Raw genomic sequence first — 7395 nt, 5'->3', positions numbered from 1 at the left:
ATTGGTAATGTCAAGTCTAACCTTTGCTGATCATTTGGTGTTTTTTATAGCCATGAAGTCAAGTACGCATGGTGTGAATCTCATATACCTTTGCTTAGCATTGTATCGTCATTCAAGTTTTACTGGGAGTGTTTCACTTACAGTACTTATATTATAAAGCCACTAAGGACTATCTCAGATTTATCTTAGATAGATGGCTTGATAGTAACAGATGTACAATATTTCAGAGGGAAAATTGTGGACCAAAAATGAAGACGAGATACCTTAGCACTCTCTGGTGAAGATGTCTACACTCAGTGATCTCAAAGGCCCTGGAGTTTGTACAGTTTCATGTTGGGTTGTTGTGACCCTGTGACTACCAAAACAAGGCCCTTTCTGTAATTGACTCATGACTCCAAAAGCACTCTTCTTCCCGTTTCTACATGGGTGGTAGCCAGGATATCCTTCAATCTCTCAACTGAGTCATACTAGAAATGTAAATAAGAATGTGGTTGTAAAAAAATATTTGATTAACTTAAAAAAATAAAGTCAGCAGGTTATTTTGCTTGTGTCAGGTTAATAAGAAATCTATCAATCAATTTCAACATTCATGACACAATGGATTTTTACAGCTCTCACACTATTTTATTAACAATGCTGGAGGTGTTTAGAAAGTAAAGTTTTGTATGATTAAACTGAGGATAAACACAGATTCAAACCAACACAATGAATGTTTTCTGAAGTTACACAATAGCTTTGTGAGATGAACATATGAACACAGATAAAATATTATGTATATGGGTCATTGACAAATAAGGTTTTTAAAAGTGTAAAAAAAAACATAATGGAGATATAATAAAATGTTATTAAGTGTTAACAATGAGATTATGTGGTTTTTATAATCAATTAACACTGCTTTTGTCATGTTTTAAAAGATGGACTAAATATGTCACCAAAAAAAATCATTCGGTTTAACCAAAATTTCGCACTTTTGGTTATACCGAATGACGATATTTTCAAAAAATGCTAACAGGCTGATATCTAGCTAGTTAGCTTGCTGGCTAGCTAGCAAAAGGACAATTGTTTCATATTTAGTACAAGTTTTTAAAATATTACAGCATTTTCCACATTTTATAGCGGTTGTACCGAATGACCTGAAGTTTCGGGGCCGATTTTCATTTTATATTTAAGTCAAATCTGCTGTTATGACTCAAAGTAATGGAGGAGGATGCAGGCAGGGGAAAAACAGGGTCATCACTCAGCATTTTTGTTACCCTGAAATGATCTTACGTTTAAAGTTCATTTCCCGAAAAATACAAAAAGATGATTCCTGGGAAGCACAGATAGTCAACACAACAGTGTATTTGCAATTTAAAATGTCTGTGATAGGAAATTGCATGCAAAAATCATTGTAGCGTTATGTAAAAGACCCCAGCTTCATGAATGAAGTTCAGGAGCTCTGAAGTTCCCCCGGTATTTAAGCATCAAAAATGGTTGTGTACGATATATTACATTTATCCCATTTTTGCAGCATTAAAAGTGCTTTTAATCTGCTCAAAGTACAGGATGTTTTCAAGCATTTGCATCAACTTTCTAGATTAGCGAGAAACAAGCACGAATGACACGCCATCATCATTGGTAATGTCAAGTCTAACCTTTGCTGATCATTTGGTGTTTTTTATAGACATGAAGTCAAGTACGCATGGTGTGAATCTCATATACCTTTGCTTAGCATTGTATCGTCATTCAAGTTTTACTGGGAGTGTTTCACTTACAGTACTTATATTATAAAGCCACTAAGGACTATCTCAGATTTATCTTAGATAGATGGCTTGATAGTAACAGATGTACAATATTTCAGAGGGAAAATTGTGGACCAAAAATGAAGACGAGATACCTTAGCACTCTCTGGTGAAGATGTCTACACTCAGTGATCTCAAAGGCCCTGGAGTTTGTACAGTTTCATGTTGGGTTGTTGTGACCCTGTGACTACCAAAACAAGGCCCTTTCTGTAATTGACTCATGACTCCAAAAGCACTCTTCTTCCCGTTTCTACATGGGTGGTAGCCAGGATATCCTTCAATCTCTCAACTGAGTCATACTAGAAATGTAAATAAGAATGTGGTTGTAAAAAAATATTTGATTAACTTAAAAAAATAAAGTCAGCAGGTTATTTTGCTTGTGTCAGGTTAATAAGAAATCTATCAATCAATTTCAACATTCATGACACAATGGATTTTTACAGCTCTCACACTATTTTATTAACAATGCTGGAGGTGTTTAGAAAGTAAAGTTTTGTATGATTAAACTGAGGATAAACACAGATTAAAAACCAACACAATGAATGTTTTCTGAAGTTACACAATAGCTTTGTGAGATGAACATAAGAACACAGATAAAATGTTATGTATATGGGTCATTGACAAATAAGGTTTTTAAAAGTGTAAAAAACATAATGGAGATATAATTAAATTTTGTTAACAATAAACAATAAACAACTATTAAGTGTTAACAATGAGATCATGTTTTAAAAGATGGACTAAATATGTCACCAAAAAAAGATCATTCGGTTTAATCAAAATTTCGGTTTTACCAAATTACTCTTTTGGTTATACCCAATGACGATATTTTCAAAAAATTCTAACAGGCTGATAGCTTGCTGGCTAGCTAGCAAAAGGACAATCATTTCATATTTAGTACAAGTTCTTAAAATATTACAGCATTTTCCACGTTTTATAGCGGTTGTACCGAATGACCTGAAGTTTCAGGACATGCGTATGATCAAGTGAAAACATGAATTTTTCAAATAGTTAAGAGAGAGTTAGTTACTTTGCTTCAAGACCATGTGGTCCTTTGCAGGTGTCTAAATGATGTCACATCCTGCTGACTGCAATAAAATATACATTTATTACATTTTGAGATATTTTAATCACAAACTAAATGGCTGTATTGGTGTAACGAAGCGGGAGTCATGGTAAGATCCAAATGCAAGCTTTATTAAGAATGTCGTACAGGCAGGGTCAATCAGGAGCAGACGAGAACAGCAAGGGACAGGCAGGATCGTAATCAGGATGCAGGCAATGGTCAGGACAGGCAGATATCATTCACAGAACAGTATAACAGGCAAGGGTCAGGACAGGCAGCAACGGGTCAAAAACAGGAACAGGCAAGATCAATCACAGGCAGACAGAAAAAAAGGAAACGCTCAGAATTGTCACAAGGAATCAAGACTTCGCAAACTGGTGGTGTGAGTGTGAGTCCTTTATAGTCCTGTTAATGTACTGCAGCTGGGTGTGGTGATTAGTGAGGAGTGTGTGCATGGCTGTATGTGGCGACAGGTGATTGGTGTGGAGTGACCATGTGACTGGCAGGGAGGATTGTGGGTAATGTAGTCCGGGAACTGACAGGAACAGACGTTGATCGTGACATAATGTCCCCCTCCCGGAAGGCGCGTCCTCGCGCCGTAGATGGCACAACTGGGGAGGGGGGGGTGGGTGCCCTGGAGACCTACAGGCAGGAGATACTGGATGTGCAGGCGGGTATGGAGGTCTCCAGGGCAGGTCCAGGAACTCAAGCAGCCACGGCGGGTCAGGAAGCCATGGCGGGTCAGATGGCCTGGGCAGCCACGGTAGGTCGGGTGGTTCAGGCAACCACAGCAGGTCAGGTGGCTCGGGCGGCCACGGCAGGTCACGTGGCTCGGGCGGCCACGGCAGGTCACGTGGCTCGGGCGGCCACGGCAGGTCACGTGGCTCGGGCGGCCACGGCAGGTCAGGTGACCTGGGTAACCAGGGCAGGTCAGGTGACCTGGGTAACCACGGCAGGTCAGGTGACCTGGGTAACCACGGCAGGTCAGGTGACCTGGGTAACCACGGCAGGTCAGGTGACCTGGGTAACCACGGCAGGTCAGGTGACCTGGGTAACCACGGCAGGTCAGGTGGCTTGGGCAACCACGGCAGGTCAGGTGGCTTGGGCAGCCGCAGCAATGAGTCCATAAATGGCCCTGACAGCAGTGGCTGGGCAGGGTCCCCACCCACCAGGTCCCCACCCACCAGCTCCCCACCCACCAGCTCCCCACCCCTAGGTATACTGCCCCCCCCCAAAAAGTTCTTGGGGATTTCAGCGGAGCCCGTCGCAGGTTCGTGTGCAAGGAGTTCGGGTGGCGCTGGCAGGGCCAGGCGTGTGGGTGAAGCCGGCAGGGCAAGACGCCTGAATGGTGCTGGCAGCGCAAGGAGTTTGAGCGGTGCTGGCAGGGCTGGAAGCTCGGGTGGCGTCGGCAGGGCTGGAAGCTCGGGTGGCGTCGGCAGGGCTGGAAGCTCGGGTGGCGTCGGCAGGGCTGGAAGCTCGGGTGGCGTCGGCAGGGCTGGAAGCTCGGGTGGCGTCGGCAGGGCTGGAAGCTCGGGTGGCGTCGGCAGGGCTGGAAGCTCGGGTGGCGTCGGCAGGGCTGGAAGCTCGGGTGGCGTCGGCAGGGCTGGAAGCTCGGGTGGCGTCGGCAGGGCTGGAAGCTCGGGTGGCGCCGGCAGGGCGAGGAGCTCGGGTGGCGCCGGCAGGGCGAGGAGCACGGGTGGCGCCGGCAGGGCGAGGAGCTCAGTAGGCGCCGGCAGGGCAAGACGCTTAGGCGGTGCTGGTAGAGCATGACGCTTGGGCAGAGCAGGAGAGACCTCTGGAGTGGTCTCCAGGCCCACAGCGACCTCTTGAATGGCGTTAGCGTCTTGAGGAGAGGAGGACGCCTTCTTCCTCCTCCTCCTCTTCCTCCGAGAGTGAGGCGATGGTTCACCGACTGGAGCGGTCTCTGGAGCAAACTCACTGGCTGAAGCGGGTTCTGGAGCGGACTCAATGGCTGGAACGCCCCCTACCTCCGTGAGCACCGAAGGGGCGGCCATCTTGCCCGTAGGCACTGGCAAAGCAGCCATCTTGTCCATCGCGTCCAGGGCGCTTGAGTGCGTTGCAACAGGCGAGCTTGGGAGCGTTGCAACAGGCGAGCTTGAGAGCGTTGCAACAGGCGAGCTTGAGAGCGTTGCAACAGGCGAGCTTGAGAGCGTTGCAACAGGCGAGCTTGAGAGCGTTGCAACAGGCGAGCTTGAGAGCGTTGCAACAGGCGAGCTTGAGAGCGTTGCAACAGGCGAGCTTGAGAGCGTTGCAACAGGCAGGCTTGAGAGCGTTGCAACAGGCAGGCTTGAGAGCGTTGCAACAGGCAGGCTTGAGAGCGTTGCAACAGGCAGGCTTGAGAGCGTTGCAACAGGCAGGCTTGAGAGCGTTGCAACAGGCGGGCTTGAGAGCGTTGCAACAGGCGGGCTTGAGAGCGTTGCAACAGGCGGGCTTGAGAGCGTTGCAACAGGCGGGCTTGAGAGCGTTGCAACAGGCGGGCTTGAGAGCGTTGCAACAGGCGGGCTTGAGAGCGTTGCAACAGGCGGGCTTGAGAGCGTTGCAACAGGCGGGCTTGAGAGCGTTGCAACAGGCGGGCTTGAGAGCGAAGCGGCCGGCGGGCTTGAGAGCGAAGCGGCCGGCGGGCTTGAGAGCGAAGCGGCCGGCGGGCTTGAGAGCGAAGCGTCCGGCGAGGACTTGGGGATGCCAGCTGCTCGGACCGTAGTCAGTGGAGGATCAGCCACACTGGAACGCAACCCTCTCCGCTCCCGGACTGATCTACAGACGTGACGTTGCTCTGGGCGATCAGCGAAGGCGCGACGTTGCTCTGGGCGATCAGCGAAGGCGCGACGTTGCTCTGGGCGATCAGCGAAGGCGCGACGTTGCTCTGGGCGATCAGCGAAGGCGCGACGTTGCTCTGGGCGATCAGCGAAGGCGCGGCGTTGCTCTGGGCGATCAGCGAAGGCGCGGCGTTGCTCTGGGCGATCAGCGAAGGCGCGACGTTGCTCTGGGCGATCAGCGAAGGCGCGACGTTGCTCTGGGCGATCAGCGAAGGCGCGGCGTTGCTCTGGGCGATCAGCGAAGGCGCGGCGTTGCTCTGGGCGATCAGCGAAGGCGCGGCGTTGCTCTGGGCGATCAGCGAAGGCGCGGCGTTGCTCTGGGCGATCAAGCGAAAAGCGCGGCGTTGCTCTGGGCGATCAGCGAAAGCGCGGCGTTACTCAAGCGTCAGCGAAGCGCGGCGTTGCTGCAAGCGTCCAGCGAAGCGCGGCGTTGCTCTGGGCGATCAGCGAAGGCGCGGCGTTGCTCGCGTCAGCGAAAGCGGCGGCGTTGCTCGCAAGCGTCAGCGAAGGCGCGGCGTTGCTCACAAGCGTCAGCGAAAAGGCGCGGCGTTGCTCTGGGCGATCAGCGAAGGCGCGGCGTTGCTCTGGGCGATCAGCGGCGCGGCGTTGCTCACAAGCGTCAGCGGAGACGCGACGTGACTCTGGGCGTCAGCGGAGACGCGACGTGACTCTGGGCGATCAGCGGAGACGCGGCGTGACTCTGGGCGATCAGCGGAGACGCGAAAGCGTGACTCTGGGCGTCAGCGGAGACGGCGTGACGTGACTGGGCGATCAGCGGAGACGCGAGCGTGACTCTGGGCGTCAGCGGAGACGCGGCGTGACTCTGGGCGTCAGCGGAGACGCGACGTGACTCTGGGCGATCAGCGGAGACGCGGCGTGACTCTGGGCGATCAGCGGAGACGCGGCGACGTGACTCTGGGCGATCAGCGGAGACGCGGCGTGACTCTGGGCGTCAGCGGAGACGCGACGTGACTCTGGGCGATCAGCGGAGACGCGGCGTGACTCTGGGCGTCAGCGGAGACGCGGCGTGACTCTGGGCGTCAGCGGAGACGGCGACGTGACTCTGGGCGATCAGCGGAGACGCGACGTGACTCTGGGCGATCAGCGGAGACGCGGCACGTGACTCTGGGCGATCAGCGGAGACGCGACGTGACTCTGGGCGATCAGCGGAGACCCGACGTGACTCTGGGCGTCAGCGGAGACGCGACGTGACTCTGGGCGTCAGCGGAGACGCGACGTGACTCTGGGCTATCAGCGGAGTCGCGGCGTTTCTCTGGGCGATCAGCGGAGACGCGTCGTGACTCTGGGCGATCAGCGGAGACGCGTCGTGTCTCTGGGCGATCAGCGGAGACGCGACGTGACTCTGGGCGATCAGCGGAGACGCGACGTGACTCTGGGCGATCAGCGGAGACGCGGCGTGACTCTGGGCTTATCAGCGGAGACGCGACGTGACTCTGGGCGATCAGCGGAGACGCGACGTGACTCTGGTCTTACGGCGGAGAAGCTTCGTGACTCTTGTGGATCAGCGGAGTCGAGACGTGACTCTGGGCGATGAGCGGAGACGCGACGTGACTCTGGGCGTCAGCGGAGACGCGACGTGACTCTGGGCGTCAGCGGAGACGCGACGTGACTCTGGGCGATCAGCGGAGACGCGACGTGACTCTGGGCGATCAGCGGAGACGCGACGTGACTCTGGGCGATCAGCGGAGACGCG

The sequence above is a fragment of the Chanodichthys erythropterus genome, chromosome 17 (assembly GCF_024489055.1).
Source record: "Chanodichthys erythropterus isolate Z2021 chromosome 17, ASM2448905v1, whole genome shotgun sequence".
In the NCBI taxonomy this organism is placed as follows: Eukaryota; Metazoa; Chordata; class Actinopteri; order Cypriniformes; family Xenocyprididae; genus Chanodichthys; species Chanodichthys erythropterus.
This window is presented reverse-complemented; position numbering follows the sequence as displayed.